Source organism: Choristoneura fumiferana, chromosome 7 (genome assembly GCF_025370935.1).
Source record: "Choristoneura fumiferana chromosome 7, NRCan_CFum_1, whole genome shotgun sequence".
Lineage (NCBI taxonomy): Eukaryota > Metazoa > Arthropoda > Insecta > Lepidoptera > Tortricidae > Choristoneura > Choristoneura fumiferana.
In genome coordinates this window covers 12,917,922-12,938,658 of record NC_133478.1, presented here as the reverse complement: position 1 = coordinate 12,938,658, position 20,737 = coordinate 12,917,922, and the positions used below count along the sequence as shown (strand labels likewise).

The window sequence follows — 20,737 nt, the reverse complement described above, 5'->3', positions numbered from 1 at the left end:
TAAGGTTAAGGTATACCGTAGGCGACAGGCTAGCAACCTGTCACTATTGTACCGTTTTTGTCAAACTTTAAACCTAAAATTGCTAAAAGTGGCTCCGAAGCGGTAACGTTTCGTGTGCTCTGCCTACCCCATTTGGGAATACAGGCGTGATGTTTGTGTGTGTGTGTGTGAATGTTAGAGTTAGCTTATTTATATGTTGTTATGGTATTTATCTACCTTATCTATTTGTTTAGATTTGTTGTGTATGTGTGTTACAATAGTATGTGTTAGTTTTATGTATTCTTGATACAAATTGCACCACCTGCTAAAATTTATTCCTTACTTCTGTCCATTGTAAAGGTTGCCTGGAAGAGATCGCTCGGAAGCGATAAGGCCGCCTATTGCTTACCTTAGAAAATGTCTATGTGTTTGTGTGTATATCTAATGTGTTTTCTGTACTTACTGCTTACTGTGTTCGTGTGCAATAAAGAGTTATTGTATTGTATTGTAACTCCTCAACGGTAAATGGCGTCGACTTGAAATTTGGTACGGAAATGTATTATGAAAATGCAAGTACAGTCGGCAAAAAAAAGCTTATATTAAAAAATGAAAAAATATTTTAACAAAACCACTTTTTTAAGGTATTATTTATAACTGACGACTGTAATCGATGAAAGGAAATGTAATATCTATATTGATTCACGTACTTGTACTAATACTTAAGTATAAAGCAACATGAAATAAAAGAGATATCATTTTAAGCATCACTTCAATCAGAATGCTATCGTAGCAAAGTGCTCCAGTAAAGAATATTTTTTTCCAATTCACTAATAAATTCATGTTTGGTAAAAGACGTAAAAGAGAAAATAATAATAGAAAACAGATCGACGTTAATGGGCATCCATAAAATCAAGAGGGCCAAAGTGCGTCGGCAGAATCTATACCTATAGACGATATCATGATAGAAGTTGCCTTAAGGTTATGATGGTAGTAATTTTTTCTGAGATTATTCTCGGGGTGTGAGTTTTAAGTACCTAGGTTTCCACAAACTTACACTAAAACAAAACAAATACAAGGTTTTAAATCTTGATACGAAATTAGTGTTTCCAACTCAATGCTCTGGACAAGGGCATGTTTAAACTTATTTGTTAAAATTATTATATTAAATCGTTAACTCCATGGAAACCCCAAATATATTCAAACTAATTTTAACAAATGAGTTAATATATTACGATATCCAGTATTAACTGAGCTTGGAACATTAATTTTGTATCACTCTGTACCTATATATTGTAATAAGTTAAATAAAAGCTTTTTAAATAATGATAAATCGTTCTAATATCAAACAAATTGCACCCTTAAAAGAAAAGAATTGAGAGAGAGGCTGAAAGAATTCGAAATATTCACATTTCTAAAATAAACTACAACAAAATAAAAAAATATATATTATTTATATTATTGAATTATTTCAGTTTAATTTTGAAGGCGCGAAATGATGATGAAAATGAAAGAGATTAAATTGAAAGACAGAATCTACAGTATTCAGATTAGAGTAATTTTCCCAATGAGGTCTTACTCGTTTACCGAAGCTCTCACGCCATTCAAGACCACATCAATCTTCAGCGAAGCTATTATCCTAAAGTAACGTCACCGGAACACCGCATTTACAAATAAACCACCCGCGAAATCGATAAAATAACACACCTTTAACAACAACGTCGCAAGGGTCACAATAGACTGTAGACATCCAGGTGATTTCCTCCTGACATTTGCAAACTTTAATTTGCAGCTCCGCCAAGTTTCCTTTCATCCTTTGCTTGTGACTTACGTATGAGAAAGTTGAAGTAGTGAGTTTGATAACGGCAACAAAACTGGTTTGAGACGTCGAGAATGCCGTCCGCATCTCGAATAGGATTAGCGATGTGGAAACACCGGATTATTAGAGCACTACCGGATCTATGAAATTGATTAACAAAAACATGACTGACGTGGCCAGTACGCTATGAAGTGTGTCGAGGTATTGGACTGTGTGCTATGACAGCACAATAGGTATGCTGTGTGTGGTGTGGTGGTGTAGTGTGGTGTGGTGTGGTGGTAAAGTCCGGAGAAAAAGCTTGATTTCTTCCAGAAAAATTGTCGCAAAATTAGATTTTTCTTCAAACGCAATGTACAATTTAAAAAGTCTTATTTTGAACTATTTTGTGCAGCTAAGTTAGTAATAATCCAGTATTAGCAGAGCCCTGCTTCTAAATGAATCGTATACAATCTGGGATAATATTTTTGTGTTGGTTACGGGGACCTTCTTAATTTTTAATTTCATTTTTTTATGTTATTTGTTGTGTGTATCTGTCGATCTACTATGGTATTTAAAATACAGCCCTGTAACAGAGACAGATAGAGGGACAGGTAGGTAAGTAGGTAGGTAATAGGATGATTTTTCTTCGGGAATGGAAGTATTTTGGTGTGATATTTTTGTTTTAATTCTGATTTATATCAATATATATTGATAATATCAGTTTATTGATACATATATAAGTATTTACTTATATTATATATGTATCAATAAATTGATGCATGAATTGAACCAATTAGTCTTGTTTGCCCATTTCAAACAACGAATAGAATAAACAAAATTGTAACTTTCAAATCCAGATCCTCCTACGAAAGCTATGTGGGAGTTAATTGTCGCGAAGGCTATTTTTAGGCTAACAAACTATCATCCAGGGATACCTAACTTCAGAAGATCGTTTCATGTTTTCGATTTAGACAACGGCAGCCGTTAATAAGTATATTAAGATATTAAACTGAAATGTCAGAATGAACATAGACTTTATTCGAGTCATTCAAAACCGTTATTATGGCGATATCGCGATATTGCTTTCTATTTAATGGGGATTTATTCAATGTGAGAAATCCAGCTCTCTAACCTCATATTTGATCTAGAATTGAATCCAATATTTCTTATAAATCGAACACTTATCGAATTCGTATTAACTTTACGAAATAAGTAAATATCTGACTCATTCTATATGTTAACATAAATCGAAGACACAAGCCGTTTCGTCAGTGTCTAAACTTACAAGAAATCCATTTACAACAATATTATCGTCTTATCAATCATTATTTTGCTGATATGCGCACCGCAAAAGTTTGTGCCGGAGTACATTTTTACCAAGTTGTGAACTTATTTTGTGTCCTTAACTACAGATTGATCGGTACTGTCTATTCTTAGATCAGTAATAACATGTCATCAATCAGAATGGCATGTTTTTTTGTGGGTTGTTACAATAACTTTGTCATAAGTATGCCACCAATTCATTTCATTTACTACGTAATTTACCTCTTTTGTTTGATGTCCACCAAACTGGTTTTAATGCTGCAAAATTGTGTAGTTTTAAACGCGATCGTCTTCATAATTAGAGTCAATTGAAGACCCCTTGAACTCGCAATTACACTTTACAGCTGCGTTGCAATAGAAGTTAGTGAACATCAAAGTATGTTCTACTTTTAATGCTATCATTTTAGTTTATAGTGTTTTTTTATCTTTTTATAATTTGGCCAAATCGTCCTAATCTTTCTTATACGGCAAATACGGCAATTCATTTCTATTTCTGTAAAATCTTTTCGCATTCGTTTAAAACAATTAGATGGAAAGAACGAGATATATCAATTTGGTTTTGCGATTTATAATCTAAAGCCGTAAGAATTAAAGTAAGTAAGTATGCATATCGTTCATGGTGTGGCTGTACTTATAGGAAGTCAAGAAGGAATGTCTACCTTGATTTGTGGCATCGCAGACCCATTATAATTCCAATCGAGTCTCATCAACAACCTAGACAATCAAGGTAGTTAGAATTTACATAACGTAATAGTAATATCGAAGTACAAATCGTACAAAATTATATTATCTTCTTCTGGCAATGTAGACCCCTTGGTCTATATTGTACGCAGCTGGGGTATTGTATAACATGGTATAAAACAAAGTATAAAATGGTGTTAGAAAGAATAAATAGTAAATTGTAAACCAGCTACATATTTTATATTTACTAGCTATACCTACGGGCTTTCAACTAGGAGTATTTTAACTTTTAATGCTGTTGAGAATCAATGATTATTGCCCAATGTACGATTGCTACAATATGTAGATTTGTTAGCCATACAATACCAATACTTGTCTTTAGGTTAAACTTTAATCAGACGAATTGCAACCAAATAATTGCGCTATAATCCAAACAACAGTGTTTTCGATGCTGTGTTTCAACAAGCCGAAATTCCAAGCACATAAGATATTTCTATCTTAGTTAGACTGGCAACGCAGCCGTAATCCTCTGGTTTTGCGGGTATCCATGGGTGGTTTTTACTTACCGTCAGGTCAACTTGAATCACCACAAAACATACCTACTTATTAACAAAAATAAATACTTAGTTGAACGTACGAGTAGGTGTAGTCACTTCTCTGTTACTGCAACTCCTAGCAAAGTGTAATTCAGTTAATTAAGCAAGCTAGGAATGTCAAATGCTCATTAAAATTCATCAATCCAGCCAGACGTATGGGACTTTGAGCATCTGAATACTGTTCTAAGATTCTATGTAACTCCTTAGGGAACTCACGCATGTAGGTCAAGCCATAAAGGTTCCCCCACGAGGCTTCATGGGTAGTTTATTATGAAGAACGTGGCGTGACATTGTTGCTTATGTAGGAAATATGGCAAACTGTAAATAAACAATGAATGGGAACTATGGGAAGTGCTTTATGTGTTAAATTTGTTATTGGAAAAAGGAATGGAAAAAAAGAGTTTTGCAGCAAGTATACTTTGTTTATCGGGAGAGTTTGATTAATGGGTCCCACTGAAAAACAGCTTTGCGGCTTGCCCGCTTTGTTTGTGATTATGCTGAGTGGGGCCCACTCTATACTATTCCATGTTATTTTTTTTATTCTTTCCATCTAATGTATTTTTATTAGATATGGGCCGAAATTCGTTTTACATTCGGTTTAACCGAATTTCGGCAGCTTGAGCCAAACTTCGGTATTCGACCGAAATTCGGTTTAAATGCCGAACATTCGGCACTAGAATAAAATAACCTATTACTTGTACTATTTTTACTGAAATTAGTAGAAAGCATGTCTCTCATATCAGTAAAATAAGCAACAAAAATTAAATAAACCTTTTCTTTTAATAAACACCTTGATTAAAATTCGTAAATTGAATTAAAAAAAAATTGGTTCACAAATTTCACAAACTTAACATTGAGAAACATTCAACAATCAAATTTAACAATATTTTCTTATCTGTCTACTTGTATTTAAAATTCACTAGAGGCAGGTTATTGAACCGAAGTTCGGCCGATATTCGTCCGAATTTAAATTTAATATCGAATGTTAGGCCGAAGTTCGTATTCGGTTAAAACCACATTCGGCCCATCACTAATTTTTATGTGTATCTAATATGTCTAAATATTTCTATTATATTGCTGCTCGAGAAAATAAACAAAATAATAACTCCAAATAAAGGTAAACTGTTAAATTTTTCGATAAAACGGTTCTCAATTGTTAAAGCTATCGTTAATTAAAATTTATGTTCTTATGGATCTCACACGTTGTAGAGGTGTCTAGTTAAAATAACACCAGATAAGTAGTGTTTGAAACTATAGTTTGTTTTCGATTTGGCCAAAAAGTTAAAATTATTTGGTAGTTTCTATCAAGTAACTGAGTCTTTTGTTCAAGCTAAGTAGGTATGGTCAGAATTTCTCACTCGGCCGGTTTTTTCCAGTGTCCTAATTTGATGATTAATTTCCTCGAGACAATCTTTGAATCCCACAAATATTCTAAGTATGAAAGTTTGTAAGTCTGTTTGATTGTTTGTTACCTCATCACGTCTAAACCGCTGAACCAATTTATCAGTATGCTGATAGTTGAGTCCCCGGGAATGAAATAGGATAGTTTTTATCCCGGAAAATTGCAAAGTTCCCGCGGGATAGCGATAAACGACTTCTACGCGAACGGAGTCGCGGGCAACAGGCAAGTTTTATATAAATTTGACTCGCATTATCGTAAGACTTTTGAAATAGATTCATTCAAAGGTATAAATTAAAAGGGATTCGGTATAAATCAGCGGAGTCGTATTCCCACTGTAGATTTTTCCCAAGGACTTACGCAGGACAATCAAAGCATTCATTAATTTGCTCTGAAAATATACCGCTTCGGCCGACTAAGGTCACCGACCTTTTGCCTATTGCCTAACAACAATTAACAAAGCAAGTCAAGTATCAAAACAGATTAAATGTACATAATTGTCATTTCACGATATAGAAGGTATTTCGCGTAAACAAGTTTCTAAGAAAGGGTATTAGATTTTGACTTCAACGTATATTAACGTTAAAATAATAAAAACCTAAATTAATTTCTGGAAATGAATTTGAGGGTTTCTGTAGTACCTAACCTATTCAGTAAAACCCACTCTAAATCTGAAAAATTGGACATTCATGTTCAAGTTTTACGGTTTTGCTAAATTCATGGTGATTCCCAATAATTACATCATAGTTGCCCAGGGGGCTTCATTTAGATCATGAAAACCTGCCTTTGTGTCTTTAGACTTAGTGATTTAGAGTCCCTAGTACGCTCGAGTCCCCATACAAACGTAGTTTCGTTCTAATTTACAAGCAGCACTACAGATCAAAACCCAACTTTGCAACTATAATGGGAGCAGCCATTACGATGCTTATAATTAGGTTTGGTTAAAATAAAATATAATGGAAAAAACAATAACGAATTTCCATTTCTCATACAAAACTTAAAATTAATGTGATTTTATTTTGTTACATTGAATATGAACGAAAACTAATTATAAGCATCAAAATAGCTGCTCCCATTATAGCCGCAAAGTTTTATTTGGTTTCAGTGTGTTGTTTGTAAATTAGAACGAAACTACTTTTGTTTTGTTTTGTTTTTGCTTAAGTGACCAAATAAGAAAACAAACAAGCTGAGATATGTGGTGCAAAGGAGACTTTTGAGGAGTTTCCTTCTACGGAGGCGATCCTGGCAAGGATGAGCAGGATGTCACTGCTGAATTATTGTAATTGTTATCAGATTTACATCAGTTTGCCAAATCTCCAGTCCCTAGTTTTATTAGTTTAGCTTGTGCGTTTTCTGATTCAGTTGTATTTTTCTAGAAGTTTTTAAATTTAACTATAATACAAACGTAAAATATTATTAAATACTTCAATAATTATAACAGTAAAAAAATATTTAAATCGTCACAAGACTGACAAGTATTTACTACAATGACAGTCGAATTAGTCTATAATTCAAAGAGTAAGCGAAATTCTATGACAATAAATAGAATTTCAATAAATTTTTAGTGTACGCTTTACTTACAAAGCTAGCTTTGTCCAAAACAAGCATTTAATTTTTAAGTTGTCGTTTTTGCTGTGGGTACACGTTTTTAGTGAAAACGCCCTTACACGACATTAGGTACAGGAATAACCGTTCCATTTTCTTACCCCAAAGTTTTGTCACTCGCAGTTTCATCCGCGAATTATTACCCATTAATCTTTATTATTCTAACACTAACGCCCTTTGATAAGTGACCAAATAGTCGAATATTCGAATATCAAGGGTGCCGCGTACCTAATCCGACCCCTAAAGGCCTATAAGGGGCGTAATGATAATGACAATAAAACCTAATTGAGATATTTACCCGCTTATGCGGGCACTTACCTATTAGTTGACCACTCGTTTACCTTACCCGTTTAATAATTATTTAAGGATTAGTTGTATACAGAGATAGTTGACCCTTGGGAAGTTTTGGCTGAGGAATGTTTTAAGTGTAGGAATATGAATATACATTGGAAAAAAAACTTTCACACCTCTCCTTCAGAAAAGTAACTTTTCCTCCCTGACGAGAGGGTGCAAAGTGCAACTTTTCTGTTCAAGGCTTTTCTAAGTGTTTTATTGCAAATTATATTTTTTGAAGTTGATAATTGTAAAGCCACGTCATTTTCAATGCTGGTTGTTCTTTAATAATATTTAGTTTTTTTTTCAAGTTTCTTAATGCTCGGTGTAAAAAGTTGTATGAGCCACTCGGGAGCAAAATTATTTTCATCTTGGGCGTAAACACTTGGATCCCTCGCTACGCTCAGAATTCTATTATAGAATCCGTCGCTACATTCTGGATTCAATGTACGCCCTCGCCGTAAATACACAATTTTGCTCCCTTGTGACACAAATAACTATTTTCATCATCTCCGGCTTTTACATGTTTCATTGTTGCACAGACTTCCTTTCAGAATGAAAGGGATAAGGCTGCAGTTCCTTCGCAAGCCTAATACAGATTGAGACATATAGGTAGGTTCTTATTACAATGTCATTAATGTCTCATTTTGACAAAACCATGCGCCTTCGTGAATGGCACTAGGTATATCATTGAATTGCTTTGCGGGTGTGTGCGAGTATTTTGAGAATATTTTCTTTCACCGTAAAGATGGTGAGTAATGTATGTACAATCGAGTTCATAAACTTGTGAGCAAAGATTTGATTAAAAATATCTGAACACGACTCTATTGTTAATGGCGTAGAAGCGTACGTTCAGATATTTTTGATCCAATTTTTGCTCACAAGTTTATGAACTCGACTGTACAAATGGATACGATGGATACGGAAGTGTAGATTGTTAGATATAGATTTGCCGTATTCAGCACAAGATTGTCGAAAAATTCAGAATTGCGAGCTCGGGTTTGAAACCTTGATCATTTGCTTGAATAAAATCATTAGACTAGGTACAACTTTAAAAATATTATGTATATTATTTTTGTGTATGTTAGTTAATAATAGCCTAATACTTTAACATCGACGACGACGCCTTAATTTGACTAAACAGGAAAACATTTTCAAATAAATGCCACAAATTTCTTAAAAGTTAAGTATGACTTTTGAACTCTATACATAAATGTGTTTCAAAGAAACTTTTGTAACATTCTGACAACGGTTTCGTTCGATACTCGCTTGTTTTCTTTAAAGAACGTGTTGTTTTACAAACTGAGACAGTGTTTGATATCAATGCTCGTACTGTAAATTTATAACATGGTTTAAAAGGACGGTTAGAGATAAAGACCACACAGTTCCTGCGTTGATAGCGGGACTAATAATAAATATTTGTAAGGTATTGGCACGACTGTTATGTATTAATGTTTGCCAGCGATACGCTTCTTGTGAGTACGTGACGTAAAGGTATGGAAATATCGCGGAAACGCTTGTACTGTCAAGCGCATATATATATGTACATTACCAAGACGTCAAAAATATGTATACACCTTTATGTTGCTATCATAAGGTCGATGAATACATATACATATTTGGCGCTATGGCTGTACAGATATTCATGCCCTCGACTGTACTTACTTCGGACATAACTTCATAACAATTACTACGCTGACGATTAAGTATGGTATGCATCGATTGGCCGATGTTGACAGTTAGCCAATCAGATTCACGGATTCATGCTGCATTGTGCACTTTCATAATGTTACTATCACTTTCATGGTGCTACAAGACATTTTTATAGCTATGCATCATTTTCTTTTGAGTTCTAGTCCATTTATTCATATTTCTTAAACCCTACAGTCTGTTCAATATGGGAATGGACAGAAGGAAAATAGGCTCTTTATAGTGCTTACTTTAGGAGAGTCATTTAATAAATTGTATTTTTTTTTTTAGTGTACAGCCAAAACTTTATTCTAATTAAAATATCGAAGACATCGATATTTTCATTATTCATTAACTAGCTGTTCACAATGGATAATTAAGAAAAATCTGAAATTTTAAAAATATCACAGAAGCCAATCGTCGGAAATGCAAAATCATCTTCAAGGTCTAATTCCTATCTCTAACTACATACATTATTTATTGTATCCTCTCAATTCTAGTAATTTGGTACACGGACAGTACATCAAGCTATGATACAATCAAAGTACTTCTAATTGTATATTTACAACAATGCGGTACCGCTCCATTAGTTTTCAAATAGTGTACATACAAAAAACCGGAACACACCGGCAAAGGCCACTGCTGTTTTCGATACAACGGATATCCAGCCCCAAAATACTTCCAACACTGTATTTATAGCGATTTCCTATTATTAAATTGAATACTCAGTAATTAATAATTTCTGTTATTAACTAGCGAAAGCGAAGTCTAACAATTAATTTTGCATAATAATTCATTTTAGTTCGATGTTATCAAAACATTAATTAAGGCAGTATCACAATTGTATGTTGGTGTTATTATATTATGATCTTACGAACATAATTTAACTTTATTAGGTTTTAATAATATCACACGCAAAATTAATTTCTTAAACTGTGCCTGGCTATTTTGCTAAAATTATTATTATATCTAAAGAAACAAAAGAAATAATAAGTAACGCGAAATTAGAGATACCAACAAAAATAAGATACTATACCTTTAAGAATATTACGTAGAGACAAATACTTGATTCTGGACCACTTAATTAGCAAATTCATTATTGATTTCCAATAACGCAATTTTGATTAGTATGTTAAGTAATTACTTTTGTACATTTAACATTATTTTTGCTAAATGTAAAACCTTTGTCCTGTCCATTATTGAAAAGTAATGATAACAAAAATAGTTACATTATTAAGATAATTTTTTTCCTGTAAATCCTGTAATTACCTCAAGCGTACTTAGTGCATGATCATGTTAAAGAAATTTTTATTGAGTAATTGATGAGAGATAATTCATTACTCAAAATTTACTACATCAAAGGACCATCGAATGAACTGGTGCGTTAATTGAGCAAGAAATGTGCTTACGGACCATAATAGATCATAAATTAATATCCTTCTGACAAATTGTAGAACTTAGAAAAGGTTTGAACGTTTTTATGGGTAAGAAGTGAGTTTCATTCGCTGAATAGGCTTTAGATTTTACAATAAATTAATGTAAGCGATTTGAGGCTCTTGTAAATGAATAAGGCTCGTCATAAGCAAATACATAATAATTAAGTTAAGTTCGTTGACCAATCAAGAAGAACGGGATAATCGCACTATTTTTTGTAAGTGAATAATATTTTGGAATGGGTTGGTTGGAGGTTACGTACCTACCTACTTAAATTATGTTTATAATAATTATACAACGTGTTAATTAAATAACTGAAATCCTGAAAGTAGTTTGCTTAAAGTCGAGATTAGAATTGATTACACATTTTAAATCAAGTTACGTGTGTGTTTTAAATCTATTTTTTTGTTGTGCCCAGTCTAAAAGTTACGAATGCAACATGCATTAATTAAATGTTTTAGCGACTTTGCATACTATTTAGATGGGTAGTTTAATACTGGCTGTTTTTCTGTCATTAGATTTTGAATGATTTTCCAAAAATGGCCAACCTCGACTGACAAGCACACATTACGTGTATAGAATTAGAAATCAAGTAGAATTACAGACCCTAGCTAAACGTCCGATAATTTTTTGAAATAGTTAGTACCTATTTTTTTAAGTATAATGCATTAAATAGGTAATAATATTTGAGATCGTCAGTTTAATAGTTAACACTTTGTATTATAATTCTATCTTCACTTTGTCAGCACAGTTCAGCACGTTGTGTAAATCAGAATCTAGTATCTAAAACATTGTGTGGACTATAATTATTGAGGAAGATAAAACAATAAGTCAAGTTAACACTAACCGTTATCGTTGCCCGTAAATAACACGTTATTTGTCATAATTAGCCAAACGTATCACTTGGGCACTGGCCTTTGACTGGATGCTGTCTGGGTCTCAATGCTACTGATAAGTCTTAAATAAATATAGTTTCATTCCAGCCTATAACTATATCCAAGAAGAGCCTGGCGCTGTGCTTCTAGAAAAGGGGAGCAAATACATGCGTAATCGACAAATGACGTTAAGCGTAATCGACAAATGACGTTAAAGCACACACCCACGCACGCAACGTTTGCAATGCATAATGAAATCTGGACCCTGATTTTTGTATGCTTAGAAAAATATTTGTCATAATACGCAATGCTACGTATGACAAGTATTTTTTTTTTTTTTTTTATACGACTGGATGGCAAACGAATGGCTGTATGTTTCTAAACATACAAATATCAGGTCCAGATTTCATAATGCATTGCATACGTTGCGTGCGTGGGATAAGTGTGTCCCTAGCTTATTTGTCACGTAAGTAGAAGGTATAATTGAAGTAAATAATTTCTTAAAAGTAACCCAACTATATAAAACAATTACCTATGTATTTTCCTTGCGGAAGAGTGCCCATAAGGTTGGCTGCAATAGTATAAATACGTTATGTCGTATTCTCAATCTAAAGTAGGTACCTACCTACTCGTATAGATAAAGTTGCAAAACAGTCACGTCCAAAGCAAAGTTGAACGGGATAATTATTAGTATTTTTACGATAATTTCGTACTCATATTTGAAACTACCATGAGATACAGACATAATACGGTATTTGACTATTTTTTATATATTTTATAAATGAAAACTTCACAATGCCTGTATCGAATAGAGAAACAATTTTTAAGCTAACTTTACAAAATGTTATAAAGGTTTGAAATCCAAGATGAGACAGAGAAAGACATACTGGCGGCATGTGGCGCCAAACTTGCTGCATAGAGAGAAGCATTTGAAAAATACATTTTTCAAAAAATCACTATAAATCCGATTTTCGGCCGATTTTAGTTTTCTCTTCGCCAAACAAATATATAAAACATGGCAAATTCAGGAGTTGTCAAATACCGTATTATTAAAATATAAAATACACGTGCGACTCTCGTATCAATAGCCGAGGTACGCTTGATATATTATGTTTCGAACCAACCCGTGGTTCCTTGTCAAGGAAAGCTTGGAGAGCTCTTGCAATTCAGCTACTCAAACAAAATAATATGAGCACAATCAATCAAAGATTATTATTTAAATTTAGTTATTTGAATTATTTCATTAATTACGAAAATTATCGTAGGTATCTTTATTTAAGTAACATTTTATCGAATTAACATTTTTATGTTTTTGAAAGCAATTCTGTAAGTAAAGTGGTCCCCAGACGGTCTGCATCGTTTATAGCCTGTGGCACAAATAGCAGTGTTGTTCAATGAGGTGTCTCGTTTAAGGACTACTTTACATTCCTACACGTGGCTTTGCTAATTTTAAAGGTACATTAGAGAGAATTGCGTGCGCAGGACGATGCTAAAGGACCAAATAAACAAAGACTTCTTCGCATATTAATAAACAAGTGTTTAACTAAGTATTTTTTACAGAGTATGGATCCGAAGCTGCATCTCTCAGCCATACATGTCAAGTATACTACGTATTGCACCATGTCAACCAACCTGTTGGAAAATACTCCTACTTAATGCAAATTCTTTGAAATGGCGTAGAAAGAATACACCACTTCTATTTTTTTCGAATATAAAAACAAAATAAACACGTAACTATTGTATGCCTAAAAATTCATGTTTTTTTTTACGAGATCTATGACCTTTCCAAAGACTCAAAACTACAGATATTCACACCAAATTTCATCTGAATCGGTTCAGCGGTTTAAGCGAGAAAACGTAACAGGCAGAAAGACACAGTTACTTTCGCTTTAATTACTTAAGTTGCCAATTACTTAGTTGACGATCTATTCTAAGTTGCTACACTCTTGACAGGGTGGTCGTGGTCGTCGATTTAATGAAGGGAACCATCATGACGACTTTCTTGTGAAAATAGTGTTCCCATACCACATAATCATAATCATAATCATAATCATAATCATAATCATAATATATTTATTGTGATAACGGGTACAAAATATAGTTAAATTGATAATTCAGAACATGACCGTAATCTACCACATGCATGGTGTACAATATTTATGTTTTTATTTTGTTAGTGTTACAAAATTACCCAATATTAAGAGTTGCAATAGCTATCAAATATCATATGTCAAAAAAAAACAAATACAAGGAAAAATATACTATGTCAGTTTCTTAATAATTAACAATGTCAAAAATAACATTATATTATATTAATTATATTAAATGTACCTATTGCATTAAAGTTATTGAAAACATACAATCACATTATTTTTTTATTGATGCTGCACAGTACTAGAGTCCCGGAAAGGTACAATAGAGAGCGCTGCTGCCCACTGCCACGCATCAGCCCTCTTTAGTCACATTATACGACACCCACGGGAAGAGGCGAGTACGTCCTAATCTAAAACCAGGCATGGCACGGACTATTTGTCGATGGAATAATTTATTTATGATAGTGGTATTTTAAACCGTAAGATCATAACTAAAGAAAATTGCCTTGATTTGACTACTGCAAATTGCACCACCTGCTAAAATCTACTCCTTACTTCTGTCTATTGCTTACCTTGTTACCTTGGAAAATCTCTATATACATGTTCTTTATGTATGTTCCTACTGCTACCTCTACTATGTATTGGTGTTCAATGAAGAAGTATTGCATTTAGGTATTGTATTGTGTTTAGCTTCGCAAGCGCACAAGTAAATTGACTTACGCGTATTGCTTCAACGTGTCAAAGGAACCTCAGAAATCAATTAACGTTAATTAATTTTGCATAGTTCCAATTAGCATTAGTAAGTACTTCGAAATGTCAATTTTCATTACAGTTTAGCATTAGAATATTTTATTTATAATCATACTAAGAGTAACTGCTGGTGACTTAAATTGTATCAGAAAATTTAGATTGAATTTGAAATGAGCCTTTGCGCCATACCTACGCTTTGAACCTCGTCCAGCATTTGAATTTTTTTGAACGTCAACAAAAAAAACTTGTGAAATATTTATATGAGTGTTCAATTAAACTAACCCAACCATCTGTTGAGAATATTTCGGATTAATTTTGAGACCAATTTGATCCCTGGGTTACCATGGAACCTTATCAAAGTGAAGAATTTTATTTATCTACCTATAACAATGTTTATCGAATAACGTAAAATATCGGGTCTAGGTATATTAATTCGCATAAATTAATTATCCTAGTTGAAATTGGCATAACGTTATTTCGCGTAATTATTAATTCGCATAACTGAAAACGCATAATGTAAATGAGCATAATGTGGATTGGCATTATTGGGCTATTATAAAAAAATACCTAACATCTAATTTATGATAGTCCAGGTAAAAACCCTGCAGAATTTTTATAAAGGTTATGGAAATATGTCGGAAGATTTAAAAGCTTTTACACAACTCTACGCAGAAACACAAGTCCCTAACAACTGTCAATTAGGAAAAATAAGCTGTAATCCTGTGGGTCGGAGTCATCGAGGCGATTTCGGGAAAATAACGAGTATGATTGCGACTGGAGCAAGCTCAAAGGGAAAATCACAAAATCCGAGATTGTTTGCAGTTTTTTAAAATCGTTTCCGCTTTGTCTCTGCCCTTTGTGTTGCAATAGAAAGAGTGCTCTGAAGTGAAACGGAGTACTTTCGAAAAATAAATGACTTTTATACTACATAAAATCTGGTGATGATAAGAAGCCAGATCTAGATTTGGTTCCTCAGCAAGCATTTCATTGATAAGATAACGACAAAATTGTGGATAGAATTTTGTGTGGAAGTAAAAAAGTGCTTAGGGCATACGAAAGGTTAAAGCTATTCGCAAATATTTAGTAAAATCTGGTTTTAAAAACAGTTCTATAATTAGTGCCACAATTTTAAGAGTTGAAGTGAACGATGAATTACACACAGCTGATTGCATAAAAGCAGAATGAATGAAATGAACGAGTGAATGTCAAAATCCCGCTTTAATTACATGATATGTTCTTGTGTGCGTGACTCAACTCTGGTGGCATTGCCTATACAGACTGAGCGAGCGTGAAGCGCTGGGCAAAAATGCTTACGTACTTACCTGTCCAGCAGATATCTATCGGGCTGTTGTAATTTACAAGTCCATTTTTTAACAGATTCTTCTGATATTGTGTGAGTAAGTTTCATAATTGACGACCGGATAGCCAAGTGGTTAAAGAACCTGACTACGAAGCTTAAAGACTGGGTTCGACTCCTGCCGGGGCAGATATTTGTGTGAATAATACGAATGTTTGTTCTCGGGTCTTGAATGTTTTAGGATACTTAAACATATTAAATTTATCTATATACACGTAAATATGTTTATCCGTTGTCTAGTACCCATAGTACAAGCTTTGCTTAGTTTGGAACTAGGTCAATTGGTGTCAATACGTCCCATGATATTTATTTGAGTATTTATAATTATTCAGATTCTCAACATTTTTCAAAATCACGTATCCATGAAACTCGTCATTTAAACAGGTAAATATATACATATAGGTATAAATTTTCCTTGACAATATGCAGACCGATAAGTCAAACATTTAAAACAATGGCATCTATTACTTTCGGGCGTAAAAGGGTGGACCGTAAAGATACGACGACCATATGAGAGCCGAAATTTATGAGTTTGCCTTGTGGAGACACAAAGCGAGGAAATTCCAGATAATATTCTGCCTATTATGACCCATTTAATAGTGATTATGCAATAATTAGATTTCACTACTATTATAAATGTAAATGTAGCCGTGGTGGCCTCGTGGTTTGACCTATCGCCTCTCAAGCAGAGGGTCGTGGGTTCGAACCCCGGCTCGCACCTCTGAGTTTTTCGAAATTCATGTGCGGAATTACATTTTGAAATTTACCACGAGCTTTGAGGTGAAGGAAAACATCGTGAGGAAACCTGCACAAACCTGCGAAGCGATTCAATGGTTCGTGCGAAGTTCCCAATCCGCACTGGGCCCGCGTGGGAACTATGGCCCAAGCCCTCTCGTTCTGAGAGGAGGCAGTGGGACGTATATAGGTTGGGATGATGATGACTATTATAAATGCGAGAGTTTGTAAGTCCGTTTGTTTGTTACTTCATCACGTCTAAACCGCTGATCCGATTTAGATGGAATTCGGTATACAGATAGTTCGCCTCCCGGAGAAGGACATAGAGTAGTTTTTATCCCGGAAAATTGCATAGTTCCCGCGGGATAGTGAAAATCGAATTCTACGCGAACAGAGTCGCGAGTAACGGCTCGTACCTAATATGTTTAGTGTAGGAAGATTTCATGTTGCGGAGATAAGGTTTTGTTAGGTTTCATAGCCACAAAGGGCTTTAAATTTATCTTTGATAATGCGCGAACTTTTCCTCTATTTTTCCTGGGACTATTCAAGGATCAAGCGAATAGGCTCAATGCTCTTACTGAAGTCACCTCTCAGCTCTTACTAGTGAAGTACGCCTTTGGTCTTATCTGCTCTTAACATAGGTGACGTGACATAGACAGGCCCCTCTTCCCCACTGGGCACACTGGGCACATGCCCAGGGCCCCGCGATGGATTGGGGTCCCCTAGCCCTTATTGCATTACCAAACGATAACCGATAGCTAAATATATCCTAATGTGCCCAAGCCTCTAATAAGTGAAAGACGGCCCTGAGGTCACTAATTACACTGGTCAGTTTCTTCTAAATCTTCGTCTCTCTTGTATAAAATATTCGTCTCTCTTTCGGCGTATTTAAAAGATAGATACTTACTTACATTTAAAAAATTCACCAATTGATAGGAAAAACATACACTACTTCTGATATTTAATTATTCTTTGCCGGTCCAAACTGAATGCTCCTCTGATCTACTCAAAGGTTGACAGGTAAAAATCCCTTAGAGGAACAAGTTTGTCTTTGTACTTGCATCTCAATGTTTGTTAATTGTACCTATGTTTCTTCATTTGTATAGTGTACAGTCTAGGCTAGGAAATTGAATCGCATACCAGAGGGCTACTTAATCTCATGTTGACATCCCATACATTGGCCAAAGAAATCATAGCGAAATTTATTATGAAAAGGTTTCAACCTGGTGCGTGATTCAATTTCTTCGACTGTACATGAGAAAAAAGAAAATAAATTAACTGGTACGCCTAATATAGACCACTTTCCATTCCATTCTTTATCATTCATATTGCACCTACTTATTGTCCTAGTCACTTAGTATAATAATCCAGTCATAGTCATATGCGGAAAAGTGGTCTAGAAATGTAGGTAACCTGGATAACCTTGCACCTGAACAAATAAGAACATGTTAACAAAGCCGTATCATTATATAATTTCTAGTTACCACTACTAGCTGTTACTTCCAACTAGGTTCCGAACATTCCGTTTTGCCAAATTTCGGCGCTAAATTAGACTTTCGGGTGGTTTCGGTGATATTTCGGTTCTAGGACTTAAATTGGAAATGGATTTTCGTGCGGCATTCGGATGCAATTGGTGGCGTAGTAGCTGCACTTTTTTGCGTATCCGTGTTATTTCAATAAATTCTGCATTCGGAAACGAATACTATTAGTGCACGCACTTCAGAGATAAAAGGGGAAGAATTCAGAGAAAGAAGAATAGATGACGGTTGACGGAGAAAGGTCTTCAAGTGGCTACGAACGGACCGACGTCGGCAGGCCTCCCATTAGGTGGACCAACGACGTCGCGAGTTGTGGGTAACTGGAGGATGTAAGTGGCGAGCGGTTGTTCATTGTGGCGTTCTATGGTGTGTTTAACAGTGGACTCTTCTGTCTGATGATGGTTTAACCAATTTCATTTACCAACCAGAGAGCAGTAAAATGAGAAGTACTTATAGGGCACCTAGTAAGTAAGTAATATCCTTGTAAGTAGAAACTAAATCTACGCGAAACATACAAAACTAAATTAACTTTCCTTTCACGCCGTGGCCACCAAAAGAGTTAAAAGAATCCGAAATTAGTTTCACCAGATGTATTTTTCTTTGGTACGACATTTACGAGCATCAAAAGGGATACGACGGTACAAACATAAATAAGGCAGTAGGAAAGGAAATTAACTAATAAAGATTCATACATATACATACGGGAGTTTTAAAAAGAGTGATGTTGTAAACGGAAAAGCTTATTGATTCACGGAATTTTTTTAAATGACGACTTGTTTGTATTTTTATTGATGTTAAAGGAATATTCTATTATTAATTGAGTGTTATTTCCTGAGCTGTTAAAATGGGAGGAAGTAGGTAAACAATCCATAATCATTATCTGTTAGTAATACTCACCCTGCTACAGAAAAAACCTGGTCAAATGCATGTCAAACTGACGTAAACCTATCTATCACACTAATATTATGAATGTGAAAGTTTGTAAGTAAGTATGTTTGTTTGTTTGTTACTTCATCACGTCTAAACCATTGTAATGAAATTCGGTATACATATATAGTTTCAGTCCCGGAGAAGGATAGTTTTTATCCCGGAAAATGCATAGTTCCCGCGGGATAGTGATAAACGAATTCTACGCGGACGGAGTCGCAGGTAACGGCTAGTTTGATATTAATTTCAACTTGATTCCTACTTTCACGCGTTTCTGGGAAAAAGGGTCTTAACAAAACGAAAAGACGAAGTAAGTAATCCTATAAAGGTTCCTTTTTTTTTGGTTTGAGATACAAAGCCCTAGAAAATAGCATATTTGAAGTAGAAACTGGCAGAACTTGATATTTTACCCAGTTGTTATTAAAATATCTCTTAAAGTTAAAGCGCTCGTGAATACTTCTGGCTGCGTATACGAGTCGGAAAATATTAATATGTAAAATAATTCTTCCAACTACGGACTTACTAGGTTACCTGCTTGAAGGCAGCTTTCCTTAACAAAACATCAACCATATTGGGAAACTAGCATTTTTCATGTTCTTTCCTTTTTCGTTGGATATTCAAATTTAAATGCAAAGGAGAGCATTTTTCAATGCCTTAGTATTGAATACAAACTAGATCGGGTAAAGCTTAGAGTGGCTTAGACAAATGGGCAGAAAAGTGAACTAGCACTGACCGCAATATGTCTTTTCTAAGTAATGACGTGTGGTTTCAAATAATGGGTATGGAATTCTGTGATTTGTTACTAACGCAAGTTATTATGTCTTTAAGTACCTATGTTATATCCTGCTATGAGTAATGCTTTAGCTTCTATTGGCGTATTGCTCATAATCATAAACCACTTATGCCCGTGCTTGTTTTTTAAAGTTACGGCATCAACAGTGGCAAAAATGCACTGTGGTTAAAGCGAAAGTCTTCACATTTCTTGTATTATTATAAATATCAATCATTTCTTCTTGAGGTTACAGAGCGCAAGCCAAAACAATAACTTACAACATAACAAAAGAGGGTAGTTCACAATAATCATAGTTTATGTTACTCACCGTTTGTTTTCAAAACTGTAATCCGATCAATGCGATTGTCCAAACTATTCGAACACTGTCAAATATCTCTTAATTTCTTTGATAACACTTATCACCGCATAATACAGAATGGTTAGAAACAAGATCCGTATTATGTATTTAATGTCATCTGTCATCACAAGTTGAAATCACTTTAAACCGATCGATGTATTTCGTTTATTCAAATTGGCGCCATACGTCGGGCCGGCGTACGTGCATCTGCTTTGACGGTTGCTGTCACACTGACATAACGAGTTGGTGGAACGGTAGTGCACAATGCGTGCGCGCAGGCATTGTCAATACAATACAAGGGAGGGACGACCGGAGTGACTCACGCTACAGCTGGCTGCGTCATTCAAAGTAATTCAAACCCACGTCGAAATTTCAACACTACCTCTTGACTTTAACGATCATAATTCCTAGCGAGCAGTCACGCTCCATTCACACTGACGACTTGGATCTTTACGTTCGGCGAGCATTGAGTTCAAGTTTAATTTTAATGGTTTTCCC

The 20,737-nt window shown here is 34.6% G+C and overlaps 1 protein-coding gene across 1 annotated transcript in view; it reads right to left on the bottom strand.

Annotated features, from left to right (window-relative positions):
- The window catches only part of moody (G-protein coupled receptor moody), a 56,940-nt gene extending 36,422 nt beyond the window's left edge, over window positions 1–20,518 (bottom strand). The window contains exon 1 of the mRNA XM_074090216.1: window positions 20,210–20,518. The gene's annotated coding sequence lies outside the window, so the exon portion shown is untranslated. The remainder of the gene's footprint in view (window positions 1–20,209) is intronic.
- Window positions 20,519–20,737: the final 219 nt, after the last annotated feature.